Below are 15,606 nucleotides of genomic sequence, written 5' to 3'. Positions count from 1 at the left end.
AAAAAATTCATTTAAACAATGAAGGAGGGGTTAATGGTTTACTTAAGGGAAGTGCAGTAGAATTGACTTCAGGGTATGTTTTAATCCAACAGCTCAAATAATTTGAACTAAAAACTTGTTTCTTTCCATATTTTTTCTCTCCCCTGTGATGTACTGATTTTATTTGTTTGTTTAATATCAAACCCAGGACATTGTGTATTCTATGCAAGCCCTCTACCTACCACTAAGCTACACTCCCATTCTTGCACTGATTTTATTATCCACAAAGTGAATTCCTGGCAGCTCCAAGCTCTCTGCTTTCAGTTAAAAGAGACAAACCCAAACAAAAAACCACTAGCCAGGTCAAACTCTAGTCCTCATAACCACTCTTTGGAGAACAGGATGTCTCATGGTCCTCCCACTGGTGGGAAAGGAAACTCTCCCCTGTCCAGATGTCCCCATGTCTCCTTATGTCTAGTTGTCTTAAACTATATTGTGGGCCTATTTTGGAAAGATCACGGTACCCAGGGGAGCTAGGGCACAGTGACTGGCTTAAGGAAGTCACATGGTTTATTATAGAATTGGAGCTGGATTCATCCAACCCAAACCAAGTGACTAAAACAGGGGAGGAGTGCTTCTTTATAAGCATACCCTGGAGTTATTACTCATAAAGGAAATGTTCACTGCAAATACTTTGTCCTGCCCCCTTACCACCTCCACCATGCGACCAGCGCACTGGTTTCATTAATGAGGTTCTTGGCATAAAAGTTAGCTAGCAGAGATCGAAATAAAACACACAGACTCAGTTACCTTTTTCTATGACCAGGTCTGAGACGGCTCCCCTCTTTGGCTCCCACCTCGAACCACCCGGTAGGGCAGCAAGGATTACTCAGGGCTAGCAGGAGAGAGAGAGTGAGCGCGCCAGGGAGTAGCCTTTTATTGGGGAACAAGAAATTCAGGGGAGAATTCCATCCAATGAAGGTTGAAGGGGGGGGCCACACTCCCAGGTCAGGGTCAGTGATTGGGCCCCCGGGGTCAGTGGTCAGTCACACCCCACACGGACAGGTTCTCTCATCAGGAGAGGGCCGGGAAAGCGCCTCAGACCCAAACCGGGAGTCGCCCAGTCACGTGTGAGAATGGCTCTCCACAACCACCCACCATCCCAGAAATGACTTCACATTTTATCTTCCTTGTTTATATCTTCTTACTCAGTGGTACTCTGGCCCAGTCTACATTGGTATTTTTTTTTCTTTTACTTTCTTTCTTTTTTTTTTTTTTTTGTTACCAGGGATTGAATCCAGGAGTACTTAACCACTGAGCCACATCCCCAGCACTTTCTTTTCTTTCTTTTTTTTTTTTTTTGAGACAGGGTCTCCTTAAGTTGCTTAGGATCCTGCTAAGTTGCTTAGGACCTTACTAAGTTGTTGAGGCTGGCTTTGAGCTTGCCACCCTCAGCCTCCCAAGCTGCTGGAATTATAGGGCATGTGCCACTGCACTCTGCTCCATTGGTACTTATATAATGACAGGAAGATGAGACATAATCGCTGACTCTAAGAGTCTACGTTTTCAATTACTACTCCCGAATAAAGGGGTCCTTCATTGAATTTGAGATATAGCTGGAATTGTCAGCCTATCCCCATAAAAGTTGTTACCATGTGCCCTGAAACTTGGCTTTGAAAACCTCACTACCTGGAAAAGAAGAAATCTAAAGTCAATTTTAGACTTTGGACAAGCAAAGCCCACTGTCATAATGACCCTAATCATGCTGCATCCCAGTTCTGCCTTGGAGACAGAAAGTGTCCTGCATACCTCACTAACAGTGTGTACATGCTCTTACATAAACTGAGCTGGTCTTCTGATAATCTTTTTGAATCCACAGATCTCTGCAGAACAAGGGAGTTTTGTTTGGGCCATTCTGACACACTGTTTTGTTTTGTTTTTTCATGTTTTTGTGTTAATAGTGCTTGCTTCCTAAAAGCTTTCCTTTCTGAAGGAGAGGACTGAAAGATAAAACAATTAGGAATTTGCAAGAAAAGAACACAATTACTGATTGAATCAGTATTGATTTCTAAAATTCTTATTCCATTTAAATTAAAACAAATGATCATAACCAATATTGATAAGCATCACCTTTAAGAGTTTTCACTTAGTCTTTTAAAGGTGAGTACTCATTTCTCCTGCTTTTTCCTGGTTAACTACGCCTGAGGTAGGAGAATTCCCAATTGTATCTTGTACCTGTAACTGAGACATAACTGCTCACTGGTGACAGCATACTTTAGTTGCAGGCAAAGCATTAAAAAAAAAAAAAAAAAAAAAGGCATCTTATTTGCTGACATGAGAAACCTAAACAAATGACAATTTTTTTTTAAGTTCTTGAACTTTAAATATCCTGAACCATGAATATGTGAGAAATATAAGATACATACTATCATAACATTTTGTTACTTTCTAAAGTGATGACCACTTTTTAGTCAAGTCTAGCCAATCTAGACTAAAGGGTCAGTCCTGGGGCTGCGGATGTAGTTCAGTGGTGAAATACTTGCCTAGCATGCATGAAGCTGTAGGTTTGATCTCCAGTGTTGCAAAAAAAAAAAAAAAAAAAAAAAAAAAGGGAGGGGGTTGAGTTTTAGTCCTTTTTTGGACTTTTCCTCTCTCTCTCTCCCCATACATGCACCCTCTTTTACTGTTTTCCCCTTATGTATAATAGTTACATTTGAATTTCAGTACATATTAGCTCTTGCAATTGACAAATGAAGGAATACATAATTTTTTTTTTACCTTAAAAATTTTAATGTTTTTAAGAACAGATTTATTGTCAGGCAAATGGTAAACAATTAACTTCACACATGTAAAGTGTTCAGTTTCATGTTTTTGTCATAGATATACACCCATGAAACCACCGCCATCAAGATAGTAAACACATCCATCACCTCCAAATTTCCTCATGACTCCTGGTAATCGTCCCTGGGTCCTTTAACCTACTTTCCAAGCAACCGCTAATCTACCTTCTGTCTCTATAGGCAGAAAGTGTTACACAGATGGAATCAGACAGCATGAACTTTTTTATGTCCAGCTACTTTTACTCAGTATAATTATTTCAAAATTCATCTATGTTGTCACATGAATCAATGGTTTGTTTCTTTTTATTGCTGAATAGTAAGAAATGTAGTTTTAATAGCTGATCCTTGAAATTCATGAAGTAGAAGTGTGTTAATTACGTATAATCTTTTACTTGAACACAATAACAGAGTTTAGTTTGTCTGAGGTTGAATCTCTGAGATTCATTAAATGTGAGACTTTATAATGCTACTGCAATTCTTGGGACACCAGGTTTGCCTTTTGACCTTAAGTCTCTAGCAGGTTGTGTTAATACTGCAAGAGTGTGCATAAGAATAAGATTTGATGTTGGCTTGAATTGCAGAATCATCAAAATTTATGACTAGAGGGATATTTGGAGATTTTGCCATTTCTTCATTATAGAGATGAAATAGTGAACTCCCAGAAAGGGGTCTAACTAAGATCTTATGGAACAAGTTTCTTTGAACCACATTATGAAGGTGGAGGATGGAAGGTGGAGGTAGAGATAGAGGAGGTAGTGAATTCTTCCTTTTGCTGACTTGGCCTCCTCTCTTCATTCTTGGCTGCAGACCTCTGAGCCTCTGTCTCATTTTCCTTGTGGCCTCAGGCCAAGGGTCCATCCCCACCAGTGTCCACCATCTTGTGCAACAGAATGGATAGCTTTGTTCCACCACAGCAAGTTTCTTGCAGGCCCTGGATGTTGAGAGCAGCTCTGAAACCTAAACTTCAAGAAGCCCTCTGCCTGACGCAGCTGAACTACCATATTTAGGGGCTGTGTCTGCTCTGCTTGTTGCTTTAGAACAACCCTCAAGGTGTCTCTGCCCCAGAGACCAAACTGATGATGCAGCACTAGACGCTTGCTGAAGCCCAGAAAGGGAAAACTAGAACCCACATTTAAATGCTTGGTTTGCCTTCTTTTCTTTGGCCTTCCTCCCCCGACACCCCTGATGCCAGGAAGGGGCACACAGACTTTCCTACTTTCATCCTCCTGTATGGAACTCTGTAGTACACTGGCCTGGACCCTGACAAATAAATGTTGCAATAAAAATAATGCAATGGTGCAGGAAGAAATGCAGTCCTCCCTTCGTGGTCAGAATTGCAAAGCTTGAGGAGTGCAGAATGCCAGAAGCTAGATTTCCTCTTTGCATTCTTCTGGGACATTTTAAATCTTCCTAGGCAGAAGGATTCTCATGAAGACTAGAGTGAAAACCATGTGTTCTAGCAAGCTAAATATAGAAGCCCATTAATAATTTTCAAACTACCAGTAACACTTCCAATCCACTTGCTACCAAAGTGTCCTAATTAATACCCACCTGCTCAGACTTAAAGTTACAGCTGCCAAGAACCAAAGATCCTTCTGTAATCCATTCTCTCTCTACTACTATGGGGATAAAAGGTAATGTTTATGGCAATGTAGTATATGTGCTACGCAGAATATCTCATTTAATTCTTGCAACAAAACCTATCTTATAAGTACTATTATTCCACCCATTTTACTGACAAGGAAAGAATCTTGGAGTGGTGACCTTCTCAAAGTCACCTATCTAGTAAGTGATAGAGGAAGGGGTCTTAGGCTTGTCTTCTAGTTAGGTGCTTCCTCATTTTTAACCTACTAGTCTCTACTATTTCCTGTTTGATCCCTATATACACAGTGGGTAGATTCCTGGCCTGAACAGATCAATTTAACCCAACTAGGGGAGAGGTGGTTTTTCCAGGACCCTTCCTACTGAGTGAAATTAACTGAAATGTACAGTGAAATCCAGGTGGATCTGTTTATGGCACAACTACAATTGGCTAATTTAACTGACTTTGTTGCTTCTAGAAATCTTGGCACTAGTAATAGATTAATTATCTTAAGTGATGGTACCGACTTAAAACAATCAATGTTGCAATAAAAATAATGCAATGGATGTTGGCTTTAAAAAATGAAGGTTAAAAGCCACAATATGTTGCAATTAAGTTATAGATCAATAACATTTTCCTGACCCTTCTTTTCCCTTTGCCCTGATTTCTTATCTGTATTTTGTCCTTTAAGGATATTTTTAAAAGCTTCTGCGAATCCTTTTGGGAATAAGGTGGCAAGAGGTAGTAAATTAATGAATAAATTAAGGAATCATTGTATTTAAAAGGTGAAATAATAACTAAATTTTGCATATCATTTTGTAGTTTTGTACACATTCTTTGCCATAAACTCTGAGTTTTCAGAAATCAATTCTGCATTTATCCTTGTGTCACCGGGATCTGTCATGATTCATTCATTCAAAAATTATTTTTGGAACTTTAGAAAAAGAGATGGCACGAAGAACTTGTCCTCAAAGAGCTTACAAAGTAATAGATAGTGTCAGCTCTACTGGAAAAAGCTCAGAGAATGTTTGTGCAATAAATCTTACTTCATCTCTGCAAAAGGGAAAAATTAAGGTTATTTCTAAATTTTTACAAAAGTGATATCGGAAAGAGGGAAGAGCGCTATAATCACATTCTGGTATTTTGACCCCAAAGTCCTTGTTCTTTCTGCTGCATTAACAGAAACCCACAGAAAACAAGTGACACAGTTTTTTGGTTTTTTTCCTTTTTTTTTTTTTTCTTCCATCTGCCCAGCATTTTATGAATACTCACAGAGCTTTCAAGGGAAGATACAAATAAAGAACATCTTTTCTAAATCAGAGGCTGCATGCTCCAGGAACCATGATAGGTAGAAACAGGTGCGTCCCCCATGCCAAGCCAATTGCTGTGTAACCATCCACCCAAAAACTTAGTGGCCTCAAACAACATTGATTCATGATTTCTCATGATGCCAGGGGTTGACAGAGTGCTCTTTTGCCCCCTTTGGCATTGGCTGGGTAAACTCCACAGCTGCGCTCAGCTGGTGGCTGGGCTGAGCTGGAAGGTCTGAGGCTCTGGTGATGACTGACAGCTGAGGTGCCTCTGTGTGCCTCCTTCCATGTGGTGTCTCATCTGCAGGCCTCCTGTGTGGCCTTTCTCCAGTGGTAGAGTGGACTTCCTTTAGGGCACTGCATCCAGGTTCCAAGGCAACAGAAACAGAGGCTACCAGTCTTCTAAAAGCCTGGCCTCAGAAGTCTCAGAGGAGTATTGGTCAAAGAAACCCTCTCAGGTTCAAGAAGAAAGAAAATAGATGCCCCCTTTTGATGGGAGGGGCAACATGCCCACACAGGAAAGGAAAGAATTGTTGGAAACCATTTTGCAGGGAACCTACCACAGAGTGCCCCTTGGACTATTGTTCTTCCTGTTCCCCTTTGGAAACCACAGATGCTAAGAACCACACAATCCCAGAGCTGGTGGGCCATTTTGCTGCCAGGTGGACTAAGCCTTAGTGAGAACAAAGCCAACCCAGAGGGAAGTAGAACTAGGAGGTGGAGCAAAAATGGTCAAATTTAGTTTTCCACTGGGGGACAGAGAGGCCATATAGCTAGTGTTAAGAGCACAAGATTTGGCATCATACCATCCTGAATGCTAATCCTGCCTCTGCTGCTTTTAACCACTGAGACTTTTGGAAAATTGCTTAATAGCTCCTAACTTCAGATTTGTAAAATGTGAATAACGGAAGTACCTGCCTCCATACAATTTTTGTGATGTTGAAATGTGATAACATTTGTAATGAGTGGAGCAAAGTGCTGGGCACAGCATAATCTCTCAGTAATGCCTATTGCATATATAATCGAGTACCGAAAAATGACATTTCAGCCAGCAGTGGATCATATGTGCCATGGTGGTCCCGTAAGGTTATATTGCCTAGTCGTGTCATAGCCATCTTAGTTTTGATTAAGTATACTCTTAATGTTTACACAACAACGAAATTGCCTAACCACACATTTCTCTGGCTGTATCACCCTCGTTAAACAACACATGACTCCGCTGAGATAGAGTTGGGACCTTTCCCTTACAGAGATTTTCCTTCCTGAACTAGTCCTTGAAGGTCAAAAGTGAGGTTCTAATCCAAATTTGGTTGCTTTGGATATACTTTAACATATAGCAAAAGATCTTACATGTCAGAAGTTTTTCTAATTAACGCATTCTTGTTTCCAGTTCAAATATATGAAGCTAAAAATAACCCATGTTTGACTATAATTCTAGGAAAAGGAGAGTTGGTAAATTTTAAGCTGCTCTTAAGAAATGTAAATTCTACCCAGACAATTTTTTTTTTTTTTTGTAGCAGGGATTGAACCCAAAGGTGCTTACCTACTGAGCCACATGCTCAGCCCTTTTTATTTTTAATTTTGCGACAGGGTCTCATTAAGTTGCTGAGGGTTTTGCTAAGTTGCTGAGGCTGGCCTAGAACTTGCAATCCTCCTGCCTCAGCCTCTGGAGTTGCACCACTGTACTCGGCTCTACTTTTGTCTTATATGCATGATATTTTTTCATTAAGCTCTTGTTAGTTCACACATGACTACTTATCTCCTCTGCTCTTTACTGGAATTGTAGCTCAATTCTGTGTACATGGTAGGTTTCAGGGGTAAACTTTGCATCATTCTCTCCCTCCCTCTCTCTCTCACTGTGATAAAGTACACATAACCTAAATTTATCATCAGTGACATCTAATACATTCCCAAGGCTGTGCAACCCTCACCATTATTTAGTTCTTTTAATTCTCTCTCTCTCTCTCTCTCTCTCTTTTTTTTTTAATCAAGTGTTAGAGCCAATTTCCTCTGTTACCTCAGTTTATACACTTGGCTAGACAGGAAACGAAAAGAGATTTCTTAAAGCCATGTGTCCTGATTGACTGGTCTGACAAGGCTTCTGTAATCAGCTATGATTAACAGCAGAGGCAAGGGCCCTGATGCCTGGAAACCCACACTGAGCATTTGTTTGCGAAGGGACTGGCCTGGAAAGGACCAACTGCCTTTTGTTAGTTGGGTTATTAGAATGATCTCTCCGGAGGCTGCTCTAGAACAAGAAAAGAGTCTACATTTGCTGTAGTGCATTCTTTCTTTTTAGATGACTCACAGTACATAGAGCCATGATATGATTATTATTTTTTTCCCAGAAAACAGTCAACACTTATTCAGTGTTTCATGTGCCAGGCACCATGCTGCTAATTACTTCCTTAACATCATTGTGCTGGAGGCCTCTCTATGACCCATCTTACAGATAGAAAGTGAAGGTTCAGAGAAATTAAAACAACTTTTCCAAGAGCACACAGCTACTGTGTTTTAGAGCCAGAAATCAGCTTCTAGTGTGATTGACCTTGGTGTCCATACTCTTAATCAACAACAAATATAACCTTTTTTTTTTCTTCTTTGCAACACAAAGCGAAATGTGTTGTAAGGGAGTTTGAGAATCCAGAGCAAGAAGCATCCTCAATGAAGCCACCCGAACAGGGGAAACTAATGTCACAAAACTGCAAAGTAACACTTCTCATAGACATAGTGACAACTCTGCCCCTGCCTGCTCCTTTCTGGACCCTTCCCATAAAGCTGCTGTACCAATCTGCTGTCACCAACCTCCATCTTCATCTCCAGAATTTGTTCTCGCTGCCTCCCTCTTTGTGTCTTTAAATCCCTGGAATCTTGTTTTCATCTCCCCGGGACATTGCACCTCCTTTTGGCCCCCTTTCTCCACTCCTGAGAGGCTGACCATACTTCTGCTATACTCATTTTTGACATGACATGTGAGCTCAAGTCAGCAGTCGCTCTTGGAAATGATCTTAACATTGACCTTGTGGGAACTGAAGGCAAGAGAGGCTCAGGCTTGGCTTCTCACCCGTCCCCAGGCACTGTCATGGACATCCACTGTCAGGACAGCTGTTTACAGAACACTAGAAAAATATCTTAGATGTTTATAGAAAAAGACAGAGCAGGTACTATTTCTTTTTCCCTATTTTTAAAAGTGTCATAAACATTTCAAGCACATGAAGGGAATTCATAGACTAAGGGATATCCATGAACACTGCTATGAATGGACACATTTGAGTTTATTTTTCCTTAAAGAAATAAAATGTTAGAGATGTGATTGAATACCTTCCTGTCCCATTTCCTTCCCTTTTTCTTAGAGAATCTACTACCTTTGAGTTGGTTTGAATCTTCCGGTCCAGGTTTTAAAACTATCCATGTATTTATCTATTTATCTGAATCCACAAGGGATATTATTATTTTGGGTATTCTTAACGCTTTTATATACTTATTACACTGTTGGTGCCCTTTTGCAACTTATTTAAGAATTTTTTTTTTTTCATTTGCCAATGGGCCTTCATTTATTTATTTATTTAAATATGATGCTGAAATTTGAACCCAGTGCCTGACACATGCTAGGCAAGTGCTCTACCACTGAGCTACAACCCCAGCCCTGCAACTTATTTTTCAAGGTTATATTTTAAAGATTTATCTATGTTGAGCCGGGCACAGTGGCACATGCCTGTAATCCCAGCAGTGTGGGAGGCTGAGGCAGGAGGATTGTGTGTTCAAAACCAGTCTCAGCAACTTAGCAAGATTCTAAGTAACTCAGTGAGACCCTGTCTCTAAATAAAATATTAAAAGGTTGGGGATATAGTACGAGAGAGAGAGAAAGAGAGAGAGAGAGAGAGAGAGAGAGAGAGAGAGAGAGATTTTATCTATGTTGAAATATGTCCCTGGGTTCATTCATTTTCCCCACTATGTAGTGAGCCCCCAACACCTGGTAAGATGCATATACAAATGTGGTTGTTCTTGGTATCTGCAGGTGATTGATTCCAGGACCCCTTAGGAACACTAAAATCTGCAGATGCTCAAGTTTCTTATATAAAATGGTGTAGTACTTACATATAACCTACACACATCCTCCTATATACTTTAATCATCTCTAGATTAGCTATAATACCTACTACACTATAAAGGCTATATAAACAGTTGTTGTACTGTATTGTTAAGGGAATAATGATAAGAAAAAAGTCTATCCATGTTCACTACTGATGCAATTATTTTCTCAATTTTTTTTTCAGTTCTCAGTAGAACCTTCAGATGTGGAAGCCATGGATACAAAGAGTTAACTGTAGGTATTATTCATCTAGTTCCCTGATAGAAATTAACAGAACTTTCTATTTTTTTTTTAACCATATCAAAAGATACTATGATGGCCAGTTTTGTGCATCTGTTCTTGTATGCATGTGCCAGACTTTTTTTTAGAACAAATTCCTAGAAGTAGAATTGCTGGGGCATAGCGTATGTATAGATGTATAATTTTAGCTATATTGCCAATTGCTCTCTCAGTGATGGCACCAATTTTCATTCTCATTATCTGAGTTTGAGAATTCTATTTTTCCTTTGTCTTTGACAACTCTTGACATTGTCAGAGATTTTGAGTTTGGTTAATCTGACTGCTAAGAAATAATTTCTCAATGTTCTCTTATTGTTAGATTTTTAAATTACTGATTCAACTTTTCACTGATTTATGAAGTCTCCTGATATTTTCTATTTCTTCTTGACTCGATTACGGTAGGTTCTATTTTCCAAAAAGTTGTTTAACTGGGGCTGGGATGGTGGCTCAGCAGTAGAGTACTTGCATGGGCGGGATCCAGGTTCGATCCTCAGCACCACATTAAAAAAATAAAGACATTGTGTTGTGTCAATCTACACCTAAAAATAAATATTAAAAAAAGTTGTTTAATTATTTACCTTTCATATATCTTATCATAAAGTTGGTTATGGTATTTTCTTATTATTTTAAAATTTACTCCATTATTGCATTGGACTGTTTTCTATCACTGTGACAAAATACTTGAGATAAACAACTTAAAAGGAAGACATGTTTGTTTTGGCTCACAGTTTCAGAGGTTTCAGTACACAGTCGATTGTCCCTGTGCCTTTGTTCCATGGTGGTCACTGCTTGGCATCCTGGAAGCAAAGAGTGAAAGTGGAAGAGGACAGGGTTCCATCATCTCCTTCAAGGGCACACCCCCAATGACCTCACCTATTTCCACTAGGCCCGGCCTCTTAAAGGTTCCACCACCTCCCAACAGTGTCACAAGCTGGAGACCAAGCCTTTAACACAGGGCCTTTGGGGAACATTTAAGACCTGAACTGTAATAATCATGTAGACCTTTTCTGATATTGTTTATTATTATCTGTTATGTTAGTCTTTCAAAAAGCAAAAAAACAAAAACAAAACAAGTCTGTGTTATTGATATTCTTATTCTTTATTTGCTATTTTATTAACTTCTGTGCCTTGTGTTTGTGTGTGTGTTCGTGGTGCTGGGAATTGAACCAGGCCTTATCTGTGCTAACCAAGTGCTATACCACTGAACTACCTTCCCCACCTTCTTGAAAAAATTTAAAAAATATGAAATAAGTTCTTCCTAAATATCCTAGACTGGCCTCAAATTTACAATCCTCCTGTCTCAGCCTTCTGAGTACCTGGGACTACAGGTATGCACTACCATGTCTGACTTCTGTGCCTGTCTTTAGACTTTTCTTTTTTTGTGATATGACCTTGTAGATCTTTTCCTAACTTCTTTAATTACGTGCAAATTATTTTTTTAAACTTTATTTCTAACATATGAATTTAAAGTTATAAATTTGTCTTCAAAAGCACTTTAGCTGCTTTGTTATATGGTAATTTGATTGTCATTTAGTTACTAATATGGAACATTTTTCATCATAATTTCTTAATTGCTATCTAACTACATGTGTTGTTCAGCTTCCTGATACTGTAACAAAATACCTGAGTTAATAAAAACTAATAAAGATTTATTTTGGAGCTGGGTGCGGTGGCGCACGCCCATGATCTCAGCAACTTGAGAGGCTGAGACAAGAGGATCTCAAGTTCAAAGACAGCCTCAGCAATGGTGAGGTGCTAAACAACTCAGTGAGACCCTGTCTCTAAATAAAATACAAAAAATAGGGCTGGCTCAGTGGTTGAGTGCCCCTGAGTTCAATCCCCAGTACTAAATAAATAAATAAATAAACAAACAAACAAACAAACAAACAAATAAATCAATCAATAAATAAGATTTATTTTGGCTCACAGTTTTGGAGATTTCAATTCATGGTTAGTTGGTCCATCACTTTTTGGGCTTATGGGCCAGAATGTACATCATGGTGGAAGCATGTGATAGGGAAAGCTGCTCACCTCATAGAAGCCAGAAAGCAAAGAGAGAAGAAGGAACTGGGATCCTCATATTCCGTTCAAGGGCACACCCCAGTGACCCAATTTGCTTCCACCAAGTCCTTACTCTTAAAGTTTCTACCACCTCCCAATAATTCCATAGGTTGGTGACTTAGACTTTAACATAGGCCTCTGGGGACACTTATCCAAACAATGACACTATATTAGAGGTATACTGTGATAAGGTGATATATATATATATATATATATATATATATATATATATATATATATATATATATATATATTTTTTTTTTTTTTTAACAAGGATTGGTGTTTAATCACCAAGCCACATCACCAACTCAATGAGTTGCTCAGGGCCTCATTAAATTGCTGAGGCTGACTTAGAACTCAAGATCCTCCTGTCTCAGCCTCCCAAGGCACTGGGATTACAGGTATGTGCCACCGTGCCCAGCGGTTATGTTTTTGCTAAAGGATTTCTAATTTTGTTGTATTTTAGACAGATAATTTAGTTTGGATGAAAGAAATGATTTTATGCTTGTTGAGGCTTCTCTGGGACCTAGATTGGGGTCTACTTTTGTAAATGTTCCACAAATGCTTAGAAAGAATGTGTAATATTGAATTATTGAGTATAGAGTATTATATGTCTTTTGGTTAAATCAACTTAAATTTTAAACATTCTTTCTAATTTTCTTTTGTCCACTTTATCAGTCTTTCTCATTCCGGTCTCTCTCTCTCTTTCTTTCCTGTAAAGGACCTATCATGTGCAGAGGGGAGATGGGAGTTAGTCCTTCTTGGCAGCTCCTTTCCTCACGACAGCCAGGCATTTTTCAGCTGTCTTGCTTCCTCTTGGCACAGATGAGTATCCCCACCCTTTTCTTGAATTGAAGGCCTGTTTGTCCTTGGAGACCTTAGGAAGTTCTGTGGCTCACCACTCATATAGGGCAGAGTCACACACTTCTTTGATCACTTTCCCCACATACTTGGTGTGTGCCTGATCAGGTGCCTGCAGCAGCATGTGTGCCTTAGTCTGTTCACTGCTTGTCTCCTTGTGGCCCTTGTTGAAACCCATGACTGTGGGGTGGGCACAGCCATGGCTGCTGCCCTTCAATGGTTGCTGTGGCAGAGGCTGATGAGTTTCAGACCAGTTCCTGAAAGCAGCATATTAAAATTTCCAGGTTATGATTAGAAATCATCAATTTATTTTTGTAAATCTAGCCACTTTTGTCATAAATATTTTGAAACCATATTGTTGGGGACATACAAGTTCAGGAATGTTTATAACCATCTAGTAAACTACTTGTTTTATCATTCCAAGATAATACTGTCTTTTCCTAGTGATGTTTTTACTTTTTTAAGTCAATTTTGTATGATAAGAATGTATCTACAACAGATTTCTTTCAGTTTACTTCTGTGTAAGTGTTAGTTTTAGGAGGGGGTATAATAAGTGATAAATCTCTTGCCTAGGGTGCATTAGGTCCTGTACATGAGGTCCTGCATCAGCAAGTATACACACACACACACACACACACACACACACACACACACACACACACAGTTTTAGGTAGCTTATTTAGGTAGGTAGTTTCCATCCTTTTAAAATGATATTTCTTGTTTTTGTTTGTTTATTTTGTTAAAGATATTTCTTTTAAAAAGCAAATGGTTGTTTTTTCTTCTTTTAAAAAAAAATCTCAGAGAATCTCTGAATTTCAACTGCTGAGTTTAATCCTTTTACATTTATTACTATTACTTTTATTACTATGTACTGAGTTATTTCTGCTAAAGATGACCTAAGAAAAACCAACCAAGGTGGTATATTTCCTTTTCTTTAAAAAAAAAATTTTTTAGTTGTCAAAATAGACTTTATTTTACTTATTTATATGTGTTGTTGAGAATCAAATCCAGTGCCTCACACATGCTAGGCAAGTATTCTACCACTGAGCCACAACCACAGCCCATATTTCCTTATTCTTAACATTCAACATTCAACACAAAATACTTACCCCCATGTGTAAGGTCTATTTTCCCACATACAAACCAAACAATCTTGCAGTGGATTCTACAGAGGACACCAGTTGTATATCCTCTAATTCGGTCAGTTCTGACACTGTCTACCTGGAGATAGCTTCAGATTCCACAGGTTGAACATCCAGGCTATAACACTGTTCCCCTCCCACTTTAGATGCCACTTGCAAGCCTCGGGTTGTGACTTCTGCTTCTGACCAACAGGCTACTAATTGAGGTCCCCATGATTCCTTCCTTGGGTTTGACTAACCTAGAGCAGCCCACAGAACTTTAGTCACATTTACCCATTTATTATACAGGCTATTACAAAAGGTACAGATACACAACCACATGAAAAGCTGCACAGAAGGGGCATGGAGTCCCCACTCCTTGTCTGGACACCCTACTCTTTAGAGACCTTTATGTGTTCAGCTATCTGGAAGCTCCCTGTATTTTGTTCTTTGGGGGTTTTATGGAGGTTTCATCATGTAAGCATGATTGATTAAGTCATTGCACATCAGTGATCAATTGAACCTTCAGCCTCATTCTCCTCCCTGGAGGTTTAGAGGTGGGGGCTCAAGGTCCCTACCCTCTAATCACTGCTTGGTTTGTCAAGTGACCAGCCCCCATCCCAAAGCTATCTAGAGATCTTCACGACCTCCGTGGACTTATTAATGTAAAAAAGATACTCCTATCACCCCGGGATTTCCAGAGCTGTATGTCAGGAAACAGAATGAAGACCAAATGTCTCTTTTACAATATCACATCTATCATCTTATTTTGGTTTTTCTTGCTAAGCTTTGTTTATTTTTACTCAATTCCTACCTTCATGAGTTGACTTTCTTATATTCCCTCCCTTCTCTTCTATTCATAAGAAAATTATATTGCGTGTTGGTCAGTTTTCATTGCTGTGACCAAAATATCTGACAAGAACAACTTATAGGAGGAAATGTTTATTTTGGGTTCATGGTTTCAGAGGTTCAGTCCATGGTTGGCCAACTCTGTTGCTCTGGGCCCAAGTGGAAGGACATGGCAAAGGAAAGCACCTCAGAATGGGAGCCCAGAAGCAGAGAGCAAGGAAGGTACCAGGGAAAAAATAAAAACCCCAAAGGCATGCCCCAGTCACACCCTACCTGTCTATAGTTATCACCAGTACAGTAGTCCTTTCAAATTATTATTCCATGAACTGGATTAATTCACTAATTAATCTCATGATTTGATCATTTCACTTCTGATCATTGCTACATTATCTATCACATGAGCTTCTTGGGGGATACCTTATATCCAAACCATAACATATTCTATTTTTATTCTTATATTGGTTACTCAATAAAAGGTATAAATATTTTAGTAAAATATCTCTTACTCCTAGACAATATAAGGAACTGAAAACCCCTTAACTGGAATCTCCTTTCTTTTTTTTCTAATTATTTGTTGTTTAATATTATACTTGTGCCTTGTTTGTAAACTCCTCTTTTCCTATTTTATTAC

General features: G+C 39.1%; 1 long non-coding RNA gene across 3 annotated transcripts in view; it reads left to right on the top strand.

The window, feature by feature from the left end:
• LOC143392858 (uncharacterized) overlaps positions 1-15,606 on the top strand; it is a 76,821-nt gene that overhangs the window by 25,143 nt on the left and 36,072 nt on the right. For 2 of the 3 annotated variants that reach the window (XR_013090424.2, XR_013090422.2), the window contains one exon: positions 9,989-10,038. This is a non-coding gene — a long non-coding RNA (uncharacterized LOC143392858). Of the gene's footprint in view, positions 1-9,988; positions 10,039-10,402; positions 10,482-12,418; positions 12,540-15,606 lie in introns of those variants that run through there. The other variant, XR_013090423.1, reaches the window with a different exon arrangement.

The sequence above is a fragment of the Callospermophilus lateralis genome, chromosome 2, assembly GCF_048772815.1.
Source record: "Callospermophilus lateralis isolate mCalLat2 chromosome 2, mCalLat2.hap1, whole genome shotgun sequence".
Taxonomy (NCBI): Eukaryota; Metazoa; Chordata; class Mammalia; order Rodentia; family Sciuridae; genus Callospermophilus; species Callospermophilus lateralis.
Note: the sequence above shows the minus strand (reverse complement) of the source record. Positions and strands in the feature narration are given on the sequence as shown.